Source organism: Anopheles arabiensis, chromosome 3, assembly GCF_016920715.1.
Source record: "Anopheles arabiensis isolate DONGOLA chromosome 3, AaraD3, whole genome shotgun sequence".
Taxonomy (NCBI): Eukaryota; Metazoa; Arthropoda; class Insecta; order Diptera; family Culicidae; genus Anopheles; species Anopheles arabiensis.
In genome coordinates, this window is record NC_053518.1 from 93,173,036 (window position 1) to 93,189,471 (window position 16,436).

General features: G+C 46.8%; 1 protein-coding gene across 7 annotated transcripts in view; it reads right to left on the reverse strand.

The window, feature by feature from the left end:
* Positions 1-16,436, reverse strand: part of LOC120904917 (putative polypeptide N-acetylgalactosaminyltransferase 9) — a 60,865-nt gene that overhangs the window by 24,334 nt on the left and 20,095 nt on the right. For all 7 annotated transcript variants that reach the window (XM_040315411.1, XM_040315409.1, XM_040315404.1 and 4 more), the window contains exon 3: positions 6,514-6,835. The gene's annotated coding sequence lies outside the window, so the exon portion shown is untranslated. The remainder of the gene's footprint in view (positions 1-6,513; positions 6,836-16,436) is intronic.

Consider the following 16,436-nt stretch of genomic DNA (forward strand, 5'->3'; position numbering starts at 1 on the left):
GCCATCGGCGACAACAACTGCTTGCATCTTCTGAGCGTTGGAAGTCAAAAGATGCAAATAAGCTTGCAGTTCGTGCTGTGTTTTTATTCTCCTTGCCCTCACTCTTAACCGGTGTCGGTGTGGAGGAATGGTGGCGCGCATGACGCACCCACAAGCTTATCTGGTTGCATTTGCATTGCTAACAAGCACCAGCCAAACAAACCCACGGTAGCCTAAGGCAATTATGTGTTTGCTGGTCGGTTTGTGGGGCGTTTAAGCTGCTACACACGATGACGATGTGCGATGAAAAGTTTTTGGAACGATTCTTTGGAGGGCTTTGAAGGTTCCAGAGCCCAAAAACTCTTGTTTTTTGGAGGAAGTTTGAGGTGTGATACTTTTAATAGATGAGGATTACCGGATTTCTTGCTGCTTCAGGATTTCATTTCAGAAATTTGTATACTTCTGCAGAGAAGAAACAGATGTCGCTCAGAAGACACATGCCACGACTTTGAACTTCAAAACGAAGTCTTCCCCACACAAAAGCAAAAAAGTGATGAAGACACTAACAAGTTGTAATCTGTATTCTTCACCGTAGCCAGTGTTTTGATGCCTCGGCACCATCAACATTCACCCGTTCCTTTTGCACAACAGCTGATGTCGTTTTCGAAATCGTTCCCAATCTTGTTTGCTGACGACTCCTCCTCGGATGTGCTGTGTGTTTCTCCCCAAGAATGCAGCTCTGGTTGTTCTGCCCACTCGGCCCACAACACGATGGCTGCGGAACAAATTGGTTGCGGTTGCACGCTACACTGTTGTGTCGTTATTCACCCCGCTTATCGAACGTCGACTGCGGGTTCGACACGATCCACAACGTCGATTTGAATAAACGACCTTTCGATGGGCTCACGACACCCAGCACAGTCGCTGCACAGAACGAGAGAACATGAGAGAGAACGAGAGAGAGCGAGAGTGGGGTGATATGTTTATCGTCTTCGATGGTACTTCCATCGGTGCCGCGCAGCACGAAAGCCCTACCGTGTTCTAACTGTTGTTTCATTCTTCGTCGCCCCAGTATTTGTTTGTTTATGTGGTGGTAGTGGTGGTGCTGCTGCTGATGCACCAACATACCACCCACCCCGGGCGGCACTTCTTGTTTTCTCCCGTAAAAACCGGCCTGCCAACGATGAGACTTCCCTTCCGCCCTTTCTACAGCAAACTGCATTCGAGGCGCATCCTATAAAGGTCAATGCACTCGAATTGGCTCGATGGTTGCGGGACGCCCTAGGACGGCGCAAGCAGCAAAACCCCACGGATGCATGCATTTCGAGCTGCTCGAGGGCTTCGAGGGCTTCCTATTATCATCAAACCCGTTCGCGGTGAACCGTTCCTTCGGTCCGCGCTTCGCCGTGAATCGTGACCGTGACCGGTTTTGAAGATTTTTTATCTTCCCTCTCCATCTCCATCCAACCCTTCCCTACCGGGGTGGAATTTCAAATAAGTTGCATCCTCCCAGTTTTGAATACTGCACAAACTCAACTTCCCGCAAACGCAAACATACCACTTTTCTCTCTCATTCTCTCTCTATCTTCCCGCAAAAGAATGAAGCACACATTGCGGAAAGTCATGAACGAACTTTCTCCAGCAACTTTAAGCAACGGCCAAAGTATGGGGGGGGATGCGGGAAGACTACTTCCCAAAAACTTTGCTCGGGTCGCGCATCCCGTCGGGTGAGGGCGTGAGAATGGGCCATAAATATGCAAAAATCATAATTTGCGCCAGAAGTGTTCATTAAACGTAAAGCATACAATAAAAATCCATCACCGAGGCAGCTCCGTCACGTCCGGTCCGGCCGGTGCTCAGTACTGTTCCTTGCCACGGGCATCTCCCCGTACAATGCACACAGAGAGGCTTTTTTGTGTGTATTCGGTGTAGTGATTGTACACCCGGCCTGTAATTTGACCGTTTAACATTATTTGAAGTTTCGACCCCAAACCCTTTACCGGTCGCAGGAACGTTCCGGGTTGGCGCTTCTTAGGGAACGAACTTTCTTAACGGGAAACGAATGTTTTACGGGTCGGTAACTTTGCTTTTCCCGATGCGGTGCGCGTCTTTTTTATGTGCTGCATAAAGTTTTGCGGTTTTGGTTTTGAGATGATCGTATTAAGTTTGCTCACATGCAATGGTAGAATGTAAGGTTCAAACATTGCATTACCAACTCCTGTCTTTGGGATTTAATTAAAATAGTTCCAAAAAAAGCGGTAAAGCGTAACACATCTCCCATTCCAAGGCACACAAGCTTTACTTGCAACGGCTTTATTGGCAAAGCGACAAGGTTTAAAAAACATTGCCATTTTCACTCAATTCATATGAATTCAACCAATTACCATTATGTTTTATTAATGTTGGAGTCTCATGCTTACGTGCAACGTTTTCGTTTCCTTCTCGCAGCTGAAGCTAAGTTTTAATTCAGCAGCTCATAAAATGTACTATTTGACGTGCCATTTTGTATGCTTTAACAAACCTCACACATCACACACGTTACTTACGTTCAGAGAGCCATCGCCCTCTTCCTTGCTTGCGCTTTCGGTTCTTTTGCTCAATAAATTCCGCAACGGGTTGTGAGTTATATCTTTGCAAAAGTAAATAAAATAGTATTCCACGTACGCTGAAGAGGTCGGTCTTTTTTTTCTACCGAAAAATCCCACTGCTATTTGTAAAACTTTGTACGCTTCTTCCCGTCTAACCGCTGTGAATAATGCCTACACAGCAGCTCTTAACCCATCCGTGGTAAACCCTTTTGCTCGGAACATGCTCCCCAAGCACACCCGGATATAAAATCTTTCTTTTGTTCCTTCCGGGATTCTGGCATTGCTGCGGCTCCATTCCCGCATGCCTTCCTCCTGACAGCGAGCTCCTTCTAAACGCTGCATGCAAAGTAACGCAAAGCAGAAGCTCTTTGTTCTCCTGGTGGCCTGGCAAAGCTCGATCTAATGGGAAACGCAGGCTGGAAAGGCTCGTATTTGCTTATCCTTTTTCCAGTGTTACCGAGAGCTTACAGCACACGAACTGTTGTTAGACGTGCCCTTTTCCGGCAACCAATTGATTGGGCATTTTTAGTGTCCTGTGGAAGGGAAAGCTGCGAGTACTTCCTATGTCAGGCTCAATTTTACAGCCCGATATCACCATTCCGCTTGATCCGAGATATAGGCTTTTACACTCTACCAACTACACTAAAGAGATAGAGAGAGAGTGCCATACTGTGTGGCTCGATCTAACAGTATCTATCCCGAGTTTCGCCCCCGGTTTGCGTCTCGAAACACTGGTCCACATTACCTTTTAGATCGGCGAACCCAACTTCGAAGAACCGGTACGAGCCGGGCCGTCCGTTCTGCGATGGCATCCGCAATAATACCCCCAGCGCAAAGATTACACCGACCGTGACGAAGTCATCTCATTTTAAAATCAAATTTACTGACTTTCGGGAAGGAGGAGGAGCGTGAGCGAGAAAACCCCCCAAAAAACCTGATATCCCACATGCTTGCGGTTTTGTTTTTTTGTTGGTTATAGCTGCTCTCTTTACAGCCACCGATCGTCCCTGAACTGGCTGTGATATTATGTTGCCCGCTTTTATTATGCACCTCGCACAGCACAGCTGCTTCTTCTGCTGCTGCTGCTGCTCCTGCCACCTTTTGTGCCGAATCCAAACCGAAAGCTGATCCACGTACGCGCACATTCAGGCCACCGGTACCCTTGGTCCAGAGAGCCGTACGACGCACACTCTCGGAAAGCCTTCGCCAGTAGCTATCACTTTTGGGAACCGTTTTTAGAGCCATATTAATCGGCAGTTAAAATTTTACACACAGCTCGTTCTTTCATCGTAGCCCTTCTCTGCAGCGGACGTCTCCACGGATCTCAACAGGTCGTGTAAGTGCCCGTGCAACTGTCGTATCGGTAAGTCGTTGGTTTTATCACAAATTGCTCCAACAAACCACCGGGCCTCTTCCCATCGCCTGGCGTAAGTATGGACCATTTGAAGCATTATAATACCGTTCACCCCCGTCGACCGGGGTTCTCGAACGAGGACAGCGGAGGCTCGAGAAGAAACCCTAGAACTTCTTCCGAAGCGGCCGCCTCCCAATGGGCCGCTTACCCAATTATCGATTAACGAATTACAGCGCAATTTGTTTGCGCTTGCCGGGAAATTGGAGAAGCTCGGTCGGGCGTCTTGGAAAAGAGGCAGTGCCGAGTGACTGACTGTAGATTAGTCGGCGGGAGTGGAGAACGAAATAGGCACGCAAAATCTGAAGAAAAACACGCACACAGCACAGCACAATTCAGGCCACGGCCCCGTCCGTACGTCCAACGGGATATTGATCGTAACATCTTCTTCAGCGTCGTTCCGACCGACACCCGGGCACAGGGGGAGTTCAGATGTCTGAGTAAGATCGCCGTCTGTTGGGATTTGTTGGTGATCAAAGGCACACATACACACAGGGTGATTTGTTCACACCAGAAAAACCGGTAAATCAACGAAAGTTGCCCACGGACACGTTGAGTCGGTCGTGTCTGTGTTGTTCTTTTATTTTTTTTTGTAAAATTCCCATCGGTCAGTGTGCATCTACCTAGTCGCCGGTGCGCTTCGGCTGACTCTCTTTGCAAGCGCCTTTTGACAGATGAGTAGATTGCAAACAACCGGAGTACAGTTAGAACAACCCTGTACAGCAGGGGCATCCCTTTCCGATGCCATTAGTACATCCGACACTCGAAGATACACCAACCTGCCGTGGGCCGTGGACTCTCCCCTTTCGTGGATAAGCGGTGCCAATCAAGCGGAAAGACGGGTGAAGACGAGAGAGCCACTCCAAGGGAGAAGAAACTTGTTTGACAAGGTTCATGTTGCAAGCCGCTCGCCTCGTTGCGCCTTTGCTTGCGAGAGATCGAGTTTGTCGATTTGTTTATTCGCACAAAGACTAGCGAAAGTTGCCAACGAAACCCGCGCTCTCCTGGTGAATGATTTCCTCCCCATCTAAACACGTCCAGGGAGCATCCTGACTTGCAGTTCTTCTTTCTAAAACAACTGTAAGGGGGTACACGCAGGTAAGGCAGGAAATTTGAAAACCTCAATCGGAGCAGGGAAGTAATTGCTGAGGAATATCATTAAAAAAAGTTAGGCGAGCGGCCGTCGACCCATCCAAACCGTCAAGATTTATGGATCCATTCCGTCCATTCCGTCCACTGTTCGAAGCAAAGTTCAAGGTGAACGGTGAGCCTCCAATTTGCTCGAGATCGATCAACCATGAACTGTACCGTGAAGCGGTGCTGAATCACGATTCGGCAGACTAGGCGGACGCAAAAGCTTTACCACACGGCTTCACCAGTAAAAGATTGAAACATAACAGAAGCTTCTTGGAAGGGGTTTCGTGTCTAGTGCTCATGTTCCTATTAGTTCCAGGATGCGAATAAACGTTCCAAGTGTAGGATTTCCGTAAAAACAAACCGGAGATGTAATCTGAATGCATCTCCAAGACGTTCAGTGCGTGCGATTGACCAATTAGGCCTTCCAGCAGAGCATTTTTCTATCCGAGAGCTTCCCAATAATTCCAATATCTCACGCAATGTCTCACCTATTTGCGCTTGAAGTCTAACATTGAATACTTCAGAATCAACAAAGGAAGCTGCAAAATAGTGTCCAACAACTCGCAACACCACCACTGCTCTAGAAGTTCCACCACATCTGCCCATCGTCCAAATGTGTGCCACCGGGCCGTGTCGTGTCGGACCAAAAAATGCGTCTTGCGGTTTTAGCTTGCTCCAAAAGTGGGTCTCCGTGGTGCTGTGTGTGCCGAGCATACATACGCGCGCACGGGAGTCAAGACCTTCGCTGTACGATCCCCACACTCGGTGTGTGTGTCTAGGTCTCGGTCAATCAGCCGTTGGCCGAGAGAGTGGAACGAATCGCCTGGAATAGCATCGGTTGGTCGGATCGCTCCATATTCGGTGAAGTGAACCAGCCAGCCAGCTAGCCAGCCAGCGAGCCAAGCCAGGAACTAACTCACCTCCACAGATCACAGACATATCATCTTCGGAAATCGGAAGCGCTAGGAAAAGAAGAAATCCCAACGCAACCAGTTTCCTCATTCCGCCTTGTCCGGTGGCTTAATCAAACAGGTGGTGGTATACTGCTCGCGTTTTTTTGTTGTGTGTGCAGATTTAATGTGTGTATGCTTCATATTTCCTATCTGTAGAGTGTATTTCAAACGCAACAAATCCCCCCGCAAACAATGTGGTGAACTATTTTCCCCCGAATCAGGTTGATTGCAATTTCCGTTCCGAGCAGAAACCTCGCAAGGAAATGATTGCCAACTTTTTGCTCGGCCGCGGACTCGATCCGTACATCGGTTCTGAACAAACGCTTTTCGGTATTCTTTGCCGCGGCCACAAGCGGTGCACCATGCGTGACTGGTCAAAATGAAGCCACCATGCGAAGCAGGGGGACTATTGTATCGATCCACAAGTAAAACGGGTTAAACTTACCTTTTGTTGAATTAAATCGGGCAATTTCGCTGGCACATGTGTGTGGCTGCGGTTGGGATGTTGCTGGGAAATGCTTCCGTTTTTTGTTTGCGTCACTAACGCCACACTAATTACACTCCACTGATACTGCGCCGTTTTCGAGTACTCCTAGAGTGGTCTCTTCCTGCTTCACCATCAACGTTGTAACATTTTATTCTTCGTTTTCTTCGTTTGCTGTTCACAACCTTTCCTTATTTTTTTCTTTTCTCCGTGCGCCTTTACTTTCTCGCAATTCCCATCCCAAAAACCGCACCGCACGTCCAGATGCTGGGCCTGGAAATATCTGCAAAGTAAAGGTAGAGAAGAGAATCACATAAGAATCACATAAAGAAGGTATTTAACTTCAGATGAGGCGGTGGGAGAAGAAAAATAAAACAAACGAAAAGAAACGACTTAAGCAGTTTCGTGTTTTTGGCCTTCCCCATGCTTAATTCTGTTTTGAATAAACGAGCAACGTTTTCATTTCAATTTTCGATATTGGAGGGGTCCGAAAAACATACCCACTGCCAAAAGATCGCCCCCATTTCAATACGGTGCGTCATAAAAAATCATTCCAAACGGCTTGTGCTGAGGCAAAACAAACCTCTCTCTCTCTCTCTCTCTCTCTCTCCACAGGCTCCACAAACAAGGTTTCCGCCCGCTCAACAGACAAATGTAGAAAATTTTCAATCATGGAAAACGGTACGTAAAGTTGATCTGTCTGTGTTTGGTTTCCTTCACTTCTTGCCGGGAAACGAATGATGCCTTTCTGCTTAACTTGTTTGCTGCATTTACTTATCGTTGTTTGGAAAAAGTTTGGCTTCCTCTTTTTCGGCGAAAAAGAAAACTTTACTTTCATGAGTTTGCTTCCTTTGGACTCATTTTTAACGCTCTTCTGCATTAGTTTGAAGATGGACTATAGAGAACATATTTTTTCTGTCGTTTTCTAAAACAAATAAGCACAAAAGTATATCAGCAACACTATTTAGCAACTATTTTCGTATTTATTTGATGTAAATGTCAACGCAAAATATAATTTAAATCCACCTCTTATCTTACAAAATACGGAACCGAAAGACCGATTGAACAAGCCTTATCGGATTCCATAAAAGCTCAGCCGATACTTTTTAAGAAGTCTAGTATCTTCCTAAATTCAAGAAAGAAGGCAGACCTCTCTCTTGTATAATACACCGAAATAAAAGTTAAACTTACAGTCAATGGAAATGATGCAACCCGACATCATCATTCCCGCGATAAGCCTAATATCGAAGCAACAACCGACAAGGACAGGATAAAATCTAAAATGAACAACTCGAGGGCATCAGCTTGTCCGGGGTGCAAAAGTTTCTTACAAGGCAAAACTTTCCACCGGAATCGCCAAGCACTGAGAACCCCTTGCCTGCCTGGTCACACAATTGTCCATCCAATCGACTGGAGGCACTGGTTGGGTTGTTTGGTGACTGAGTCTTCTCTCCCTTAAAGTTTATTCTACCACTGCAGGGATGATTGCGGTCCAGCACACGCAGCGGAAGGGGAACGAGCCTCGATGTCACTAAAACTGACACCGGAAGAACGATTAAACTTCCGCACCTTCTGATCTTAATTAGTTTCAACATAACAATTGTTTGTCGCTAACGACTAGGGCACTTCAATTAAAGCGCTGCCAAATGGCAATTTAGGATTTGAAAGGGTCAATTTTTGCGGAATCACTTGGGACAATGGTGCAGAAAGATTCATGCTTCAGCTCGCATGATATTTTAATTTCCTTTTTTATTGACTTTACCACCATTCCCAAACGCGCAGTGTCCCAAAATAAGCGACCCTTTTACATACACAAGCCCTAGAACATTACCTGCCTCGCAATAAACAAAAACATCGACCTAACTGTTGTTCCCACAACACCGACTGTCTAACAGTTTGTCCGAGAATAGCTGGACAGTGCTGGGCTAGACATTTTTTACTACGCTCCAAACCAACTCAGCACCTCCAAATTCTCCCGTTCTCGTCCAAAGGGGCCGGCACACTAGCAGAGTGCTAACAAAAAACATTTGGAAAACACCTAACCATTTTTGACCTCCACCAATTTTTCGCAAGTTCAGTGATGCGACACTGCAGCGACACTGAGGGTGGGACAGGTGGGACATGCTGCTTTATTTACTTTTTCTGTGCAGTGTAGAATTCCGCCTTCACGAGGCTACCGCGTTGCAGCTTTACTACACCAACCTGCCAAGCTACATTTGACACAAAACCTTTTTCTTGTTTTTTTTTGGACGGAGCAGCTTACAACCGCACAACCGAGAAGCGGGCGAAAGAAGTCACATGCAAATTAAGGCGCTAAATGGCTTTTCATGCTCAATTTCTATTGTGAAATCACGGCTGACTGGAGTTACACGAAACTCCACCGCACCACCGGAAAATGTCAAGCGTGAAGGGTGATTTATGAGCTGGTGGTATTAAAATAAAGTGCATCTCATTGTTTTCAGCTGGAACGACGCGGCTAAAAATAATAACTCACTTTATGGTGCGATATTCTCGTTCTACCTGAGCCATTTGCTCACTTTTCGATAACTCATTCCCCCTTGTCGACCGCCTAACCGATTCGACAGTATATGTACAGTCCATGTTAGCATCTTCCAATCAATCACAAAGACGAGCACGGGCCAAACGAGCTGTCTAATGCCGGACTCATCAAAGTACTACCGAAGGCGAAACCGGTTCTACTTGGAACCGTTGCGTTCGACCCGTAACCAAATGTAGCGCGCACCGTTTACGCTAATAGTCCGACGATTCGTGTACCGGGACGGCATGACACGCATGTTGATGATGTTTCATGCTCTTCATGCGGTCCGTGCTCTTTCTTTATGTTTGCTTACCCGGCATGAATCGAAGCGTCATCGTGCAGCATCGTGTGTCCTCATTAGCGCCAGCAACCTTCAACATCCGAACCTCTAATGGAGTTCCCATTTGAAGTGTGTGGCACCGGTTCTACCACCGGAGCAACGGTGCGAACGGATATGACGACAATGATGTTAATTACGAACTATCGGTGGAAGACTTTCCGATGAAACCTTTCACTATCGCACCTTGGGCACGTCGTCTGGGTTGCAAGAAAAGGGAGATAACTCTCCCATTTCTACACGCCGGCCCATCAACAGGGTGGTCTGGAGCAGAGAGGTACATCATACAACATCTTTAATCTAATCACGGAGATTACTAGAGAAATTGCTTGCTGTTGATGGAAATCTTTTCCCTAGATACTGAACCGTGCTGAAGTGCTTAGATGACTTCATTTACCGAGATTGGTATTAGGTACTGATTCGTATTCCAGGCTTGTGCCGATGATCATAATAGCACACAATTTAAGAGGCTTTCATGCCCAAGATGTTAGATACAAACATTGATGTAAACATCTGAAGTTCTTTCGGAGCTCAAACATTGACCCATTGTGTCTCAATATCTGATGCGATCTGAGCAGATACGATTAGATTCAATGTAAGGCTCGCAAGCACGTTAGGTCACGATCATGCTGAATTTGTGTTCTGCTCCAAAATACTGAGCTTGTGCCTTGAATTCAGAAAGAATCCTCAGCATGCAATTCCAGCGTCGCTTGTCTGTACGCTCTCCGAAACCAGTTCCCTGCACATCCATCCCCATCCCCGAGAGGGCTCACGGCCAGTCCCACTAATGACTTCTCTTTCAACTCCCTTCCAAAGCTATCAGTTGTTCTCATCGGCCTAGGAAACTCTCCGTATGTGGATAAATTGGACCGGAATTTCACTCTTCCCTCCGTGGAAGACTCACTCCTTCAAAACACACACCCTTAGACACCATTTTGATATTCGCGTTCACTGTCCAGTAAAGTCCACACACACAAAGCTTTCAGGTAAGAAGGGAACTCCCCGGTCCGATCGAACTCAGGCTGCAATGGCCTCAACTCTCAAGTTCAAGCAAATAGACTGTCAACGTGTCTCTCTCTCTCTTTCTCAGCTTCTCCTCTCGAGCCGATTTCGAGGCCAACATAGAATGCATCTGAACGTGTACCACATGGACTGTCGTCCACAGTATCGGCCGATGTATCAAAAGCCGGTACCTCAAGTCCAAACCGGATGATCGAACGCAGCTTTTGCTCGGAGCTCTCAGCAGGGAATCAACGATCGCCGGACGATCGGGGCTCACCATCGTCACCATCGTGCTAATTTTATACCTAGCAAACGATGGCGTATTTTTATCCGTACTCCCTTTTTCGACCACCGGGTATGATCGCGTCTCCTCCCGCTTCTCTCTTTCTCTCGCACTACGCGCACCACCAGCGAAAAAGAGGTGGCATAGTTTAGCGATGACGATGTATGATTAATCGCACAAGCGCGGCTTTCGATGGGCATTCGGTTGGTGACGGTGGCATAGAGACCCAGCTGCGTCGCTCGACAACACAACACTCGAACGTTCCACGATCGTGTGTTGTGTTCATGCTGTTGTCGTCTGCAGCGCAGCAGCTTAGCGGTACACGACCGTCGCGCACCTTCTTCGATTGGCAGTTTGGAACCGTCGGAAAACGTGACTTTTTTCAACAAATAATCTGTGCTTTGCTGTCTTCTATCTTCTTGCTGTCTGCTCTCTTCGGGGGTGTTGCTTTCGTAGGGACAAAGAGGCACTGCTAACAAGCGATTGAAAACATTCTTGCTTCCGATCATGCACGGCCGCCCTGTGGAAGGGTTTCTTTCTGCGGGCGTACTTCAGCATTCTGAATGCGTACTGCGCTTCTCAGACGTTTAATTTAACGCTCTTTCACTATTATGCTTCAATTCATGCACAGGAATAAATATCAAATTTAATTTAACTCCTTCTCCAGCTGCTGAATTTTGCAACATTCCAAATTACAAACAGGCCGAAACTCATAAATTCTATTTCACACGTTGTAATACCCATACGAAAGGGGGTTTGCCTTCATTTCACAGCTGTTATCAGATTAAATTTCAATCTACTCCCCGCTCCCGATGGAATGGGAAGCTTTCGGTGCTAGATCAAATCTCGTTCGTCCGAGTTTTTAGCAGCAGCAACAGCAGCTTCCGCTTCATCGGCTGATTATTCCTGCGAGAGCCGCCGCGAGATTGTTTCTGGACAACGGTGGAACTAATCAAAACTGTTCTATTACCACCATCACCACCAGCTGGAGGAAGGGGGTTAACCTTTCCTATTCTCTTTCGGCATGTCGGCACTCAGAGATATGGGGATCTCCTGCTGCTGTTCTAGCGGGAGGGTTCTAGCGTAGATTCGCCGATAATCCAATCACTTCACCAAATGCCCACGTGTGTTGATTATCTACATACGGCAAAGCACAAGTGAAGCCTTCCCCATGTTCCCACCTGGAGAACGCTACCACTTTTATCCATGCTCGCGAAATCATGCTTCACCTTTTCTCCCCGCTGTTTAATCCTCCCGCAGCCAATTTGATTATTTCTATCGAACACATTTCCCTATTTAACAGCCCCATCCTAACGGAAGCACTTTGTTAATCTGCTCTTTGTTCTCTCTTCGTGAGCTTTCCCAGCCTGTTCCGTGTCGTTTTTCCATTCCTGAAATTGCTTCTTTTTTACGTCAGCTTTTGCGATGTTTGCTCCACTTATGCGATCAGAGCTGGACACAGCTGGGCGCAGACAAACAAACCCCAAACAAGAAATCCATCAACAGAAGGTTGGCTGCAATAAACCAACAAAAATTTACAGTAATTTTGGCGCAAGTGTGCACAACAAACGATCAAGTTCATTATCAGCAATGGCAAGCTAAAAAAAACAACGCAACATGTGCTTCAACATTGCAAAACGAACAAGGTACAGACGAAAAAAACACACACATGAAAAGTGGCATATAAACCAACGAAAAAGAAGCAAAAGCAATTCGAAATAGAGAGGAAGAGAGTGAGAGAGAGGTAAAAACCAACACCATGATTTCAAACCCATGATAATAGAATGAAAAATTAGACCATCCGATACAGAAGAAATAACAGAATGAACAAATCGGCGTAACGCGACGAACCCCCCATCCGGCGGTGGCCCAAACGAGGGGAAGAAATAGTGTGGCCGACAAAATGACCACCAAAAGTTAATGTATAAGGTTAGGAAAAAACGGAAAAGCGTGACGAATGTGGTTGAGCAACATTTCGCCCTCTCCCATCCTCTCCATCGACCCATGGAATAACATGGAACATGGGCCGCACTTGGGGCGCACAAGAATGCGCTTAGAACTACTCGGGAGGACGGGGCAGGCCGGGAGAGGTCAATTAACCGTTTCGAGTTGTGTTCCGCTTTTCCGCTGGGGTGGTGGCTCAGTCGTCTGCCTGGTTTTCACCCTGCACCCCCGTTAAAGCGTGTGGCGCGGTCAATTAATTTCGATTTTCCCGATGTCCGATGCACGCCAACCGGTACGCCGCCGTTATGGTCAGGTGTACACCATCGTAGTTGCGCGTAGTTTAGTTTCGACATTTCGGTGCTTCTTCTATGTATGTGTGTGTGTGTGTGTGTAATGCTATTTGCCCCCACTTGTGTTATGCTTCGGCTACGGGCTTATTGTCTCCGGCCTCGAGAATGTGTGTGGTACGAGGGGAAATTCCCAAAGAACAAAGCACGTGTGTACGCGCGCAACGGAAAAGCTTCACGTTCTAATTGCTTACCGGTGGCATAGATTTCCATCCGACACCATTATCGTTAGCCCGCGCGGTGGGGGAGTCGTAAGCATGGCGGTCAGTCTGTTCATACATTCTCTATTATGCCCACTGGCAGCTGGATGCAGTGGGTCAAAGTTTATTTTTAGAACATTTTTATTGATTAAAATTAATAAACCATTAAGTAGCAGCCATGTTTACAGGGACCAAATGACCAAGGCGAGAGACACTTTTCCGCTTTTATTTGAGTTTCTACTTTTAGCCCAAAACAACAAGGCAAAATCGAATGAAAATGTTTGCTTGATTCGAACACGGGGAAAACTTTTACTATCCTCTCACCCAAAACCGGTTGCACGCGCTTGTGTTCGACCACTCACATATGACACCGTTTTCCCCTGCCCTCCCCCCTTTCTGTTTTTCATCACGTTTTCCCCCGCCCTTGAACGGAGCTTTGTACCGCTAGCTACACACTTTTTGCTGCTGTTTGGGAATTTATAATACCCCACGCTTTCCCGAGTCCCCGTAGGCGCCAATCCCATCCATCGAATGTGCCGTTGGCTCTACCCAAATTGCTGACCCGAACGGAGGTTGAGTGAGTGAACGAGCGAGCGAATGATGGTCTATGGCCGCTATAGATAGAGGATAGTTCGGTATAGCCTCCCGCGGGAGCTACCGCAAAATGTGCCATTTTATCATCGGCTTCGGCACGTCGTTCGCGTATCGTACCACTTTTTCAAACACTTTTCCAGCCTGGCCAGACTTCCGTGCACTATAGCCGTGCTAACGGAACTATGACACCTTCTTTACGAGAGCGAGAGAGAGAGGTTTGGGGGATTTTTCTTTATTTATTTGTTTTCGTTGCCTCCCTATGCGACGGAGAATAGTTTTTCGGACCATCCAACCGACCTCGGGGCTTATGGAAACTGGAGGACGGGCGCGCTACTTGGACGGGCAGAGGAGGACGAGCACACGGTGCACTTGACCGCGAGGAACGAACCTTCGCTGCCTGTGTAGGCTCTCGTCCCTCAACACGAATCTCGAGAGAGTTTTGTACCTTTTTGACACAATGACACTTACGGTACAGTATGTGGCGCTGCTTGACACTTGACTTGGTTTAAATTATTTACAGTGACAAAGGTTCGCAGCGTCTACTTTGTTGCTAACGAGAAGGTTTTCAATGTATAACTTTTCGGTCTGTTTCGTTGGAAAGATTCTTCAAAAACGATCAACAGTGAAACATGAAAAGAATTCTTAAATTTCATTCAAGATAAAACATATCGATTTAAATCTCACTCCAAACATTGAAGGGAAAACCCTTTTTCCCTTTTAGTTCATATCGTCACACACATAAGCATGCTTTTCGCATTTATTTCTTTTAGCAAAGCCCTCGCTGCAATTATGGCAACAGATTCAAATGCAATAAAACTCCTGGGTTTTTCCTACCGACCGCAATACAACGGGATTCTGCTATGAATTTCTGCTGACTGACAGCAAATGATTTTCCTTTTACAGCTCAACCCGCTGCTCTCATTTGCAATTCGAGACCACTCGCCCCCCACACACACACACACACAGAAATCATCCCCTGTAGCACATAGTAAGGGCCTCCACGTAAAAACGCCCCCAAGGGTTACGGAGGAAACCCCGGGAAAATCCAAACACCGAAATGATGCTTAATTCTATTAGTCCTTCGTCTCCATTTGTGTTTTTCGCACGAGCTGTCTCGCCTTGCTTTGCCCACCGTTTGCCCTTCCCCTTTGCGCCAGCAACAGCAGCAGCAGCAGCTGGTACAGCTATTTCCGGTTTTGATTACTTCGGCCCGGTGCCGGTATGCGGTAGAATTTGAAATTAGAACGCCGGCGCTTGCTCGTGAAAAGCCCGGCAAAGGGGTGTGTTGCCATTTTCATTCCTTCTTGCCCGAGGTTTATAAATCCTGCATTGCATTCCACTAAAGCGGTAGTGTGTGGTGTGTCCCTGCAGACGCTTTTAGAGGATAAAAAGACCCAAACACACACACACACATTTAATCACGAATAGAGAATCAACGAAAAGTCGCTGTGGAGAACGCCATTTACTTCAAACCATCAGTATAAACATTAGCAGACGGTTGTAATAAAAAAAGGAAAACTTACTAAATTGAAACTCATCCCGCCTTCTTCATTTCGAGCGAACGTTTTCCCGACAACACACACACAAGGTTCCGGGTCTTCCATTCTCACGCCCGAGACTCCGGGCACAGGAAACGGGAAATGCCACTCACTGAGCACGTGCTCAATAAAGCGAGATGCTTCCCGGTAAGCAGCCACCCTCAGTCCCACTTCCGGTGGCAAGAAAATGCAAGAAAAATTACTTCCCATCGATCGGTGACGCTTCAGGCAAGGACGGGAGTTGCAGAAGGCAAGCATGAGGACGTTCCTGTGTGACGCTTAGCATTTCATAATAACAGAGCATTCAAAACTGCAAAAAATCAACACCCACTATTGCTTACAGTGACAACAACAACAAAAAATGCTTTCAACAGCAAACGACGGGCAAAAGAAGTGAAAACTTTCCTCGGAAAAGCTATCCGGAAAACGCAAACAAAGAAAAGCATGGAGCCAGGGATGGAGGACGAACAGGCCGCTGCCGGTGCCATATTAAAGGACACTTCAAGTAGCCGGCAGGGTGGAACGCGGGTGGAAAAAAATATGAAAACTTTTAGCATCAAAAGTTTCCACCATTTTACCCCCATTTTCCTTCCTCTCGTGGCTTTTTGTGTCGCCAGAAAGCGAGGTGCCTTGCATCCCTATACTATCGTTACTTCCTGACGTCCTGGTGGGAGGGTTTTACATTTTCTCAGCTTGCCGTTTGCAACATTCCCGTTCACATTTCCTTAAGATTTCTGTCCCCTTGTACGCCACCGTCCCTGTCAATGTTTCCTTTTCAATTTTCTTTCCACTTATTTTTTTTCTCCATTTGCAGCTCGCTTCGCAACGCACTTTTCTTGTAAGAGCAGCTTTTTTTTCAATAGATGTGAAAATCACACCAGACTAGAACCACTCCAGGGTTCGCCCGGCTTGCCTTCCGGTTGGTTTTTCCCGCTCTCTTTCTCTTTTTCTACCGTAAGATGGATGTCGAATGAAACAGCCTGCTTAAAAAAGGCTGTTGCTATGGTTAAGTTGCCCTTGGTTCCTTGGAAAAGAGACGCACACACACACACACACACTTTTATGCTTTCATGTAAGCGCATTATTGAATGTGTGTCATT